Here is a 12,538-nt window from a genome sequence, read left to right as displayed (position 1 = left end):
CACCTTTCAAGGAGACATAATTTTGGGACGCGAGTTTATAATTGAGGAAAAGTTTACATTTGTTTATGAGCCAGGCGCGAAGGGCGACCGAGACAAAACCAATTTGTTTGCGTATTTACCGCTTTGTATCGAGGCCGAGCAAAACAATCTGGAACAAATTATTAAAAATCACAACATAGATTTTGACACCGAGACAAAAGACAAATTAAGTAAACTTGTTTGTCATATAAAAAACCAAAATATCGTACCGGTCGAAGATAATAACACCGTCGAAGTTCATCTTAAAGACCCGTCGATTTACGCGTTCGCTCCGAAACGTTTCGCGAATGCTGAGCGGTTGGAACTCAGAAAAATCACCGATGATCTTCTCGAACGGGGAATAATTCAGCCTAGTATCTCCCCGTATTGTGCTCGAGTAGTTCCTATAAGGAAAAAGAACGGGCAAATGAGATTATGTGTAGATTTGAGGCCGTTGAATAGTCGGGTTATCAAGCAGAAATATCCGTTTCCAATTATAGAAGACTGTCTCGCGAAACTCAGCAATAAAAAAGTATTCACATTGTTAGACTTAAAAGACAGTTTCAATCAAATAAAAGTACACAAGGATTCAACTAAATATTTCGCATTCGCTACGCCAGACGGTCAATTCGAGTATACTCGCTTACCTTTTGGTTATTCAGAATCACCCGCGGAATTCCAGAAAAGATTGATACGGATCCTCAATCCGTTGATTCGTGCGGATAAAATACTTGTATATATAGATGATGTTTTGATTCCGTCCGAATCCGTCGAGGAAAATCTTGAAATGTTAGAACGTGTATTAATTATTTTGAAAAGCCATAATTTTCAATTAAATTATGAAAAGTGTAAATTTTTGAAAAAAGAGATAGAGTTCTTAGGATATAGGATTTCAGAAAACGGGATTACACTTAGTCCGCGACATACAGAGGCAATAAGAATCTATAGTCCTCCGAAGGACCGATTACAATTGCAAAGGTTCTTAGGCCTCATCAACTATTTTAGAAAATTTATCAAAGATTACGCTATTAAAATTAGGCCATTGCAAAATCTCATGAAGAAAAACGTGCCTTACAGTTTTGATAGTTCGTGCCTAGAAGCGTTTAACTCACTAAAGAGGGAATTGACCTCACCTCCGGTGTTGAGTTTATATAATCTCTCCGCAGAGACTCAGCTTCATACAGATGCGTGCAGTCTAGGGTACGGGGCGATTCTGTTGCAGTGGCAGCAGGAGGGGAAATGGTCCCCAGTAGCGTACTTTAGCTCCGGCACCAATGCGGCTGAAAAGAATTATCACAGCTACGAGTTAGAGATACTAGCTATAGTGCGTGCGATAGAACGATTTCACGTGTATCTCTACGGTATTGAATTTGCAGTTATTACGGACTGTAATGCTATTGTTTATGCAGTTAATAAGGCGAATCTGAATCCGCGTATAGCCAGGTGGACATTGGCTCTTCAGAATTATACTTTTACCATAATGCACCGTCCAGGAAGTCGCATGGCTCACGTTGACGCCCTCAGCAGATGCGTGGCCCATGTAGACGACCTTCCATTGGAGAGGCGTTTAGAGTTTTTACAGCTGTCCGATCCAAGAATTCTGGAAATCAGTCAGCACCTAGAAGTAGAAGATAGTGATAAATTTGAGTTAAATGACGGTTTGGTATATAAAAAAATAGAAGATAGACTTAAATTCGTAATTCCGGAGTCAATGGTGACAAATATGTTGCGTGTCCACCACGATGATTTATCTCACTGCGGCGCTGAGAAAACATATCAAAGCCTTAGTAAAAATTTCTGGTTTCCGACAATGAGAAAGAGAGTACAGGATTATATAAATAATTGTCTCACCTGCGTGATGTCAAATAGCTCTTCAAATCGTTTTGAGGGGGAAACACAACTTTCCCCACGATGCCACTTGATATTATACACATTGACCACTTCGGTCCGTTACAAGAATCTGCAGACAATTATAAACACATTTTAATAATAATTGACGCCTTTACGAGATTCACATGGCTTTTTCCTACAAAGTCTACTGGGACTAAAGAAGCTTTAATTTGTATTAATAACATAATATCAGTTTTTGGGAAGCCTTAAGAAATAGTTTTAGATAGGGGTTCGGTATTTACATCAAAAGAATTTTTAGAATACATTAAAGACAAAAATATCAAGCATCGGAAGGTTGCGGTGGCAGCACCTTGGGCAAATGGTATGGTTGAGAGGGTGAATAGATTTATTAAGTCATCTCTTACCAAATTAATAGATACTCCAAGCGAATAGAAAGAACGGTTAAACACAATGCAATATGTACTTAACAATACTTACCATTCCGCTATAAAGGCTACTCCGGTAAAAATTATGTTTGGCTTCGACCAACGTGGCCACAATGATAGTTCTCTAGCCAGGTTTACGCAAGCTCTCATCAATACTGACGTGAATCTGGAAAAAGATAGAGAAAATAGTAGAGAAAATGCATTGCGGGCAACTGAGGTAGTCAGAGAATATAATAAGATGTATCGGGACAATCATTCCAAGAAACCGACAGTGTATAACATAGGAGATTGTATTCTCGTTAGGGACGATCGAGGAAAAATAGGAATCAGTTCTAAGTTAAAACCGAATTATAAAGGGCCTTACCAGATTGCAAAGGTTCTAGGAAACCATCGGTACGTAGTGCAGGATATTCCGGGTTTCAATATAACCCAAAAACCTTTGAACACTATACTATCTTGCGATCGTATTAAACCATGGGTCAAGGCGCCGGAAAAATCTATAGAATAAGTGTTAATTAAATGTAAAATGATTGTAGTAAATATAAGTTAATGTATAGTTATAATAGTAGTAATGTAAAAAGAGAAAAAAAGAGAGAAAGAATGTAACTCGATAACGTAGTCTAACGCGATGTACATATGATAGGCTAGCGATGTATTGTTCATCATTAAATATTGTTATCTGTAAACTTACTAATTTGTTTAAAATAAACTTCGAGGCGAAGTTCATATCAGGCTAGCCGAGCTGTAAGATATATGCGTGCGTCCGGCGGAACTCGTCATATTGCGTATTATACATCTTTCACAACTGTTCATTGCGTGCGCATCCGAGCAGGCGCAACACAGGAGCGTAACAGGAGTGGGGCACTGTTCGAAGACCCTGCTCCAAAAAGACCGGCGACTAACTGTCACTCTCTTTTGAGAAGCGCTATATAGTTGTCGATAAGAAATATACGTGCGGGAGTCATTAGTTTGTACTTAGGAAATAAATTGATTAAGAACAAGAATCATCTTTCAATATATATATATATACAGGGTGTAAAAAAATTAGACCGACAAACTTTGAGGGAAAATAGAGGATAAAAACAAACATATTTTGTTAATAATATTTTTCTCTACGACGCTTCGTTTTAATATTACAGGGTACAAAATAGGAATTTTATGATTTTAACAAAAAACAAACACATAAGTGGAAAAATTAAATTGATTTCAATTACACATTATATATTTTAATCTTCAAAAAACAATTAACAAAAGAACGGAACAAAAATTCGCAAATAATTAGCTCAATTTATAATAAATGTTCAAAAATTCCTCCATTTGTTTCAACACAAAAATGACAACGTCGAAATTCGGATTAACGATTCTGTTTCTGTTTCAATGCTTCATCGATAAGAGTTGTAAAAGTTAAAGATATAAAAATAAAGTAAAAGTAAATACAAAATACCTTTGTGAAGCACGCTTCATTAATAAACAGTATTGAGGGCAAACAGCCCGACAAAAACAGTACGTGCAATCCACGTTATAACGTGGATTCCACGTACTGTTTTTATCAGGAGAGGACTTCAACATAAACATTTTTTGTTAATATTTCTCTCTACGATATTTCGTTTTGGTCTTAGTCTATGTAGTATTTATTCAAACGCTCAATGGAGCAGAAGTCTTCAATTCTATCTTACTAAATTTAATATGATTTGTTTATCATTATGGAGCGATATACTTGGATTGAATTGAGTGACATGCATCTTACTTATGGAGCAGCTAATTGCAATGGACGGGCAGCACAGAGACTTTATCAACAACGATATCCTGGTCGCCGCATTCTACATCATTCCATTTTTGAATCCATTCATCGGCATTTGCGAGAGAATGGTTCTTTTAGAAGATCGAATGGACAAGGACGACGACGTTCAGTGAGAACTCTGCGATTTGAAGAGCAAGTTTTGGCAGAAATAGAAAACAATCCTTCCACTAGTACACGTGCAATTGCATTGAACATTGGAACAAGTAATATAAATGTATGGAATGTTCTTTGTGAACAATTATTACATCCATTTCATCGGCAACGTGTACAAAGTTTAACATTTGAAGACTATCCACGACGTTTAGAATTTGCGCGATGGTATTTGCAGCAGTGCGAAACACACCCCGAATTTTTTTCTTTAGTACTATTTACTGACGAAGCAAGTTTTACAAGAACAGACATGTTTAACACTCACAACTCTCACGTTTGGAGTCAGGATAATACTCATGCTACATTTATTCGATCACATCAAACGGAATTTACGGTTAATGTATGGGCAGGTATTATTAATATTCCTTATCGGGCCGTACATTTTACCTTTAAGACTGAATGGCAATATTTATCGTATTTTTCTCCAGGAAGTGTTACCAGAACTCATAGAAGACGTGTCACTTGTCACAAGAAGGCAAATGTGATTCCAACACGATGGAGTACCTGCCCATTTTAGTACTATTGTGCGCAATTACTTGGACCAAAGATTTAATGAGCGCTGGATAGGCTGAGGAGGTCCTATCGCATGGCCTCCCCGGTCACCAGATTTATCTTCGCTTGACTTTTTTTTATGGGGGCACATGAAAACTCTCATTTATGAGACACCGATTGAAACAGAAGAAGAATTAGTAGCCCGAATTACTGCTGCGGCATATCAGATTCAAAATATTCCTTCAGTCTTCGAACGTGTGAGAGAATCAATGTTTCGATGTTGTCATCTTTGTATTGAAGCAAATGGAAGAATTTTTAAACATGTATTATAAATTGAGTTAAAAAAAATTAAAATTATATGTGTAATTGAAATCAATTTAATTTTTTCACTTATATGTTTGTTTTTTGTAAAAATCATAAAATTCCTATTTTGTACGCTATAATATTAAAACGGAGCGTCGTAGAGAAAAACATTATTAACAAAATATGTTTGTTTTTATGTCCTCTATTTCCCCTCAAAGTTTGTCGGTCTAATTTTTTTACACCCTGTATATATTGTATTGTTTGCATACTCAATTCTGTTCGGATGATACTTATTCTTTTCATCTATGCACATTTATTTTACCTGTCAGTAATAAGGATTATTTTTTAACTTACTTTCATACAGTCTACTTTAAAGTTACCATATATTATACGATTTCATTTTGAAGAATCTCCTTATGCTCAGTCATGTAATGTCTTTATGTACGAACGTATTTGTTTTATGTTATTATATGCTTATGTTATAATTGTCCTTATATGCTCTTGTTATAATTGTAATTGTATGCTCATGTTGTATTTCTAGTATTTAGCTTGTGTTATTATTCAAAAAGCTTATGTTGTCATGTAAAGAGATTTATCTTTTTTATTCAGATGTTGATTGAATTTCATTAATTAAATACCGATAAACTTTTCATGTGCTTAATTCACAAACAGGGTTGATTACATACATATATAAAGAAAATCAAAGGATTTTCTTTCCGTCTATTTTATACAGTCTACTTGTTATTATTATTATCATTTTATATTGTATATTCAACTTTATGTAATTTTGAACATTTGGTTCTTGTTCAAATGTGAGAATCTCATGTTGCATACTAGTTCTTATTTAAATATAAGATTCGTTAATTGTCAAACTTGGTATGTAGTATTAAATATAATTTCAATATTGTTTAAATAAACCATTGGGGTTTAACTTGAAAAATAAATTGATTGTATATTAAAGGAGCTATCATTTGTATGAATATTGGATTCGGTATCCCGAAGACATAAGGTTTTCAAACAGCGTACATACGATTAATTATGTGAGACGTTGGTTAGATGATAATTATATTTTAATAAGAACGTTTTCCAAGTTGCGGTTTCTAAAACAATGTAAATATCACAAGCTATTCCCGAAACATTTGAAACATTTTTGTAACGATAGATTTAATGTGTGTCACTATAAGTCTTTACGTAAACTAAACAGAGTACTGCACAGATTAAAAACAGAAATTTTAAACATAGAAATATTTGATCTACACAGAATGGCTGATTCCTCACAAAAAAAACCTCATCAAATATTCTCAGATTCTCATTAACATTCTTCCTCCTTACATATGGAATGGGATTATAAACCATCATACTATCTCATTCAATAACTACGGCTCAAATTATATCATATACATAAGAAAAAATTCACATGGCTAACTAAGTTAAAAAAAGCTGAATATATCAACAGTATCAAGCCGATTAATTTTAATTGTGTCATTGGTAAAAAAGAATCCTCTCAGTCTAACAGATACACATTATCAACAATAACGGAGAATAGAGATGTCAACATTATTAATAATTTGATTACACCAAAAGAATTTGCTGGAAAAGAAGTCAATCCGTTGAATCGCACTAACGAAAAATGATTCATTAATCTAACGGACACACAAATCCCACTCAATGTTACCAATTTGTTACAAATGGGCAGCAAATTTAGCCTTCCATTAAACATAGACAAAAGAACCGCTATTTATGAGTTCATCAAAGATTTAGAATGCAATACCAAGAGGAATAAAGTCATGAATCTTACTACGATTTGCAACATAGCAATTCCTCAACTTTCGAATTTTTTAAACAATGGGTCTAAAAGACACAAATTAAAATAGATTCTATGATAAAAACAACGAGTAAATTTATTAAACAGAATCCTGACATTTTATTCACAAGAGCGGATAAGGGAAATGCTACTGTAGCAATGGAGAGAAATTATTATGTTACACTGAGAGAAAAGTGTATAATACTTGTAACTATAATTGCATAGTAAAATAATTATAGTTGGGATATTCATTTTTATAGTTATGATTCCTATAACGTTAGTAAAAATAACCTTACATGCATGGTTCTGACAAATAATGTAAAAATTTTACTATAAATTATAATAATTTCAAATATTAATATTAGGAGACGCGGTAGTGTCTCCGGCCATGTTCAAACCCTAAAAGACCTTAATTCAAACCCTAAAAGACCTTAAAAGACACTACAAGTCTCCTTATCCTGCACCATCAAAGTCCATTCTTTGGGGGTGTAGAACTACTAAAATATAAAAAATTTTGAATTGCACGTAATATAACCTGAAAGGCGGCATTGCCACGAGTAATTTGAGCCAAGAAGGAATAAAATCGGTCAAGCCGTTCTGGAGATACAAGCGGTCAAAAAGTGACGTTTTTCATGAAAAATGAAGTAACGTTGTCTTCTTCTTCTTCTTCTTCTTCTTCTTCTTCTCCTTCTTCTTTTCTGTCCGCGTCCGCTGACGTCATCAGGATTATATATTAGGAGACGCGGTAGTGTCTCCGGCCATGTTCAAACCCTAAAAGACCTTAATTCAAACTCTAAAAGACCTTAAAAGACACTACAAGTCTCCTTATCCTGCACCATCAAAGTCCATTTTTTGGGGGTGTAGAACTACTAAAATATAAAAAATTTTGAATTGCACGTAATATAACTTGAAAGGCGGCATCGCCACGAGTAATTTGAGCCAAGAAAAATTAAAATCGGTCAAGCCGTTCTGGAGATACAAGTGGTCAAAAAGTGACGTTTTTCATGAAAAATGAAGTAACGTCGTCTTCTCTGTCCGCTGACGTCATCAGGATTATATATATATATATAAATCTCTTCTCACCTTTCACTCACACCTCCCTCAACTTCCACACACCCCTTTTCCTCCCACATACCGCCCTCCGCCCCCACCCCCACCCCCACTCCCACCACCACTTTCACTCCTCTTTCGCCTCTTTCACCCTCTTTCGTCCTCTTTCACCTTCTTTCGTCCTCTCTCACCCTCTTTCATTCTCTCTCACCCTCTTTCACCCTCTTTCATTCCCTCTCACCCCCTTTCGTTCTCTTTCACCCTCTTTCGTCCTCTTTCACCCTCTTTCGTCCTCTCACCCTCTTTTGTCCTCTTTCACCTTCTTTCGTCCTACTTCACCCTCTTTCGTCCTCTCTCACCCTCTTTCACCCTCTTTCACCCTCTTTTATTCCCTCTCACCCTCTTTCGTCCTCTTTCACCCCTCTTTCGTCCTCTTTTACCCTCTTTCATTCTCTCTCACCCTCTTTAGTCCTCTCCTCACCCTCTTTCATTCTCTCTCACCCTCTTTCACCCTGTTTCGTCTTCTTTCACCCTCTTTCATTCCCTCTCACCCTCTTTCGTCCTCTTTCACCCTCTTTCACTCTCTTTCGTCCTCTCTCACCCTCTTTCATTCTTTCTCACCCTCTTTCACCCTCTTTCGTCCTCTTTCACCTTCTTTCACTCTCTTTCGTCCTCTCTCACTCTCTTTCATTCTTTCTCACCCTCTTTCGCCCTCTCTCATCCTCTTTCGACCTCTTTCACACTCTTTCGTCTTCTCTCACCCTCTTTCGTCCTCTTTCACCCTCTTTCGTTTTCTCTCACCCTCTTTCGTCCTCTTTCACCCTCTTTCATCCTCTCTCACCCTCTCTCACCTCTTTCACCCTCGTACGTCCTTTCTCACCCTCTTTCGTTCTCTTTCACCCTCTTTCGCCTATTTCGTCTTCTCTTACCCTCATTCGTCCTCTCTCACCCTATCTCCAAAAAATCATAAAAATGAAAAGATCAAGCCATGTTCAAAAGAAGGTCCTCAAAAATTTAAACCTAGTCTGTATAATGAAAAATAATTACTCGTAATTCCAGAGTTCCAATTTGTTAATATCGAATAATGTATTTGTTTCAAGTAATGGCAGTAGAGTCAAATACATACCTACGTATATGCAGTTTTTGCTGTTAATTGTACTTGAACGAAAAAAATAATTAAATGATTTAAATATAGCACATTTTAAATCAAGAAACTTATATAATCGAACTCCGTTTAGAAAAAGGTAGAACATTTCATTTGCCTCTGCCTTTACAAGAAACATTGGATAAGGTATGTCCTCCGGAAGATCCTATAAATTTGAATCACGAGTTGCACATTCTCGTTCGAGGTATACCCAAGAAATCTAAAGTGGTTTGGGAAAATTTGGTAGATATTAATAAAATGTATAAGACTTTACAATGGTTGAAAGAAAATAATCATCATTACTCAAAAATTTGTCTTCCAGCGTCATCTGATGATCTATTAAAGGATAAGTTGCAGGAAACAGAATATAGGATTGTCGATGAGGAAAGCGACAATGACGAAATAAATGAGGTGGTTGAGGAATTACCAGCATTGAATTTGTACAATGTACAGCAAAACAAAAATAATAATGATCAAACCGTTTTAAAACGTACGGCTTTTCTCACACAAATCACTGAACATTCGGATATTAACGATCAGTATACAATATACCCAATACACGCGAAAAGAATCGATAACGAATCTGCATTAAAGCTTTATCAAATGGTGAAAATTGAAGATTTTCCAATGGATAATCGTTATAAATATCTGGATGTCATGTGTTTCCCTGATTTATATCCTGATGGTGTCAATGAACAACGAGAAGATAGAAACTTTGCATTGCCGGAATATTTATTTATTAGAACACGATTGATGTCGAAACATAATAGATTCAGGTTGAATCTGCAGTATCTGTTCTTCCTTCTCAATGATGCTAACTACCGACAGTTGAAAAGTGGTATCTATTATACGATGATGGTTACTAACCCACGAGAGAGATACACTGCTGGTAGATACTTGAAGGAATTGAAAGGTTACCAATTAGAATCGAATTTAATGAGTATTTTCGCAAAATTGAGAAATACGGATCAATTTTGGCGACAACCGTGCAATAATGTAAAATGCATGACTTTGCATTACGGTCCAGCGACGTGGTTTTTGACTTTGAGTCCTAGTGAATGGAAATGGTCCGATTTGGGTGAATATTTACGAGATATGAATCCCGATAAAGAGAAGTTAGGCATCAGCGAACTAATCGCATACGATCCTGTAAGTACTTCTAGATTCATGTGCATAAAATTCAAAGCCATGATTAATTTTATTTGTTTGTCCGATAATCCAATAGGAAAGGTTATTCATTACTTCTGGCGACTGGAATATCAACGTAGAAGTATCCAGCACATGCATTGTATGATTTGGATAAAAGATGCTCCAGTATTAGGAAAATCGCCGGATGAAGAAGTTGCTACGTTTATTCAAAAATACGTAACGTGTGAAATTCCAGATGAAAATGTTTCGCCAACGTTGTACGATACGGTAATAAGTGATCAGAATCATAAACATAACTCGTATTGCATGCGTACGAAAAAAACGGAAACTAATATATACAGAATGTGTCGGTTCGATTTTCCTCGGCCAGTTACTGAGAATTTCGTTTTAAAAGACGTACTTCGATAGTCGGTAGAAAAAATTTACGCAGTAAGAGCAGATTATACGATCTTCCTCGCAAGGAGTCGGAAAGGTTTATAAATGATTATAATCCGTCTATCAAATTAGCCTGGGAGGGAAATATGGACATACAATTTATTAGAGAAAAATCAGAGTTTTTAAATTCTTATATTTAACAAAATACACGACAAAGTCGGAAAAATGCAATACAGACTTTGAAGTGATAGATTCGAATAAGTCCTTGGCAACGAAACTGTGAAATTTTGCAATGCGTTTATTAAATAACAGAGAATGCGGTGCTTTAGAAGCTGCGGATACACTATTAGGGAATCCCTTCTACGGTACGGATAATGATACCATGGTCAAATGGATCGATGTTAATGAGGTGAGAAATAGAAAAGTTAAAACATTTAATGAAATTTAAGCTCTTGATGAAAATTCTACGAATATTTACTGTTCGTCACTCATCGATGATTACTATCCAAATAGACCTCAGGAATTAGAATCATTGAATTTGTACGATTTTGCCAGATTCTGGGAAATTACGAAACAGATGTCAAATAATGACGAAGTCAAATGTTACAAACTGGCATCGGGTTTATTTTTAAAAAAACGAAAAAAGGGTTATTTAATTAACCATTATCGATTTAATATAAAAACTGAGCCCGAAAAATACTTTTACTCGCTGCTTCTTCTGTTCAAACCATGGAGAGATTTGAGTGAACTCAAAGGTACATTCGAGACTTACACGGATGCCTTTAAGAATTCAGAGTCTGTTTTAACGAAGGCAATGAAATATCACGAAAGGCTCGAAGAAATACAGAAAGCTTTTGAGAACGTTGCTGAATTAATCGAGAAGCGCGAAAATGATGTGAAAACAGCAGACAGAGACAAATCCGATGACGATGAATTGGATTGTAATCCGATAGAAGCTGACGACGCGATGAAAGATCTGGAAGATTTTGGTAAGATTGACAAGCCGATTGATTTATCGCAAATGATGTCGCAATTAAACAAAAACCAGAAAAGAGTCTTTGATGGAGTATGCCAAGTTTTACAAGATAAGAATCAGATTCTGCGACTGTACGTAAGTGGCGAGGGTGGTACAGGGAAAAGTTTTCTAATTGAAATGATTAAACATTGGATCAGAATAAATTTGGAAAAAACGACTGCCATATCTGCTCTCACGGGTATCGCAGCATTCAATATCGATGGCTTGACAATCCATAGAATGTTTCAACTACCGGTTAGTCATGAATCTACACCAAAATATACGCAATTGTCAGACATGGTCTTGAAAACTTTGAGAGACAAATTAAAGAATGTCGAATTATTTATAATCGAAGGAATTACATGTAACAATGCAATGATGGATTTAGGAACGACTGTATTCAGTGATGGTCAAGCCTATGTAGGTTTGTCACGAGTAAGTAAATTGGAAGGCCTACATTTGATAAATTTCAATCCAGCATCAGTTAAAGCAAACTCGAGAGCCATTGTAGAATATAATCGACTGAGATCTATATTCAAATCTGAACTGCCACAAATCAATCCGTCCGAGAAAAAGGTTGTGAAAATGTACGATCGTCGATGGGATATCCCTAATATTATTGATGATATGCAGAATTATGATTGTGAGGAACCAGAAAGTATAGTTACGTGGAAAATATATGGCCTTTGCAATAACGATGCTGTTTCGTGTTACGCTAATGTAATATTACAATGTGCGTTTCATTGCGTACGTATTAGGCAACAAATACTGAAAAATAAAGCATCGAATGCATTGATTGATGCTATCTGCGCGTATGGTGAACGTAAATATTGCAACATTCAAGCGATTAGAAGATCTGTCGGAAAACGCTTCGAAGAACGAACACAACAAGATGTTTCGGAATTTTTTACGGCTCTAATGTCGACGTATTCCGACATCAATGATGTATTAAAACTCGAAT

At 35.9% G+C, this 12,538-nt stretch overlaps 1 long non-coding RNA gene across 1 annotated transcript; it reads right to left on the bottom strand.

Annotated features, from left to right (window-relative positions):
• Positions 1–63: 63 nt before the first annotated feature.
• LOC114937736 (uncharacterized) lies at positions 64–1,756 on the bottom strand. The gene is made up of 4 exons (XR_014924728.1): positions 1,495–1,756; positions 1,152–1,298; positions 249–422; positions 64–148 (listed from the first exon to the last, which is right to left on the bottom strand). It is a non-coding gene; the product is annotated as an uncharacterized LOC114937736 (long non-coding RNA).
• Between the last annotated feature and the right edge of the window lie 10,782 nt (positions 1,757–12,538).

This window comes from Nylanderia fulva, unplaced genomic scaffold (assembly GCF_048542155.1).
Source record: "Nylanderia fulva isolate GAGA-0341 unplaced genomic scaffold, ASM4854215v1 Scaffold229, whole genome shotgun sequence".
NCBI classification, from domain to species: domain Eukaryota; kingdom Metazoa; phylum Arthropoda; class Insecta; order Hymenoptera; family Formicidae; genus Nylanderia; species Nylanderia fulva.
This window is presented reverse-complemented; position numbering and strand designations above follow the sequence as displayed.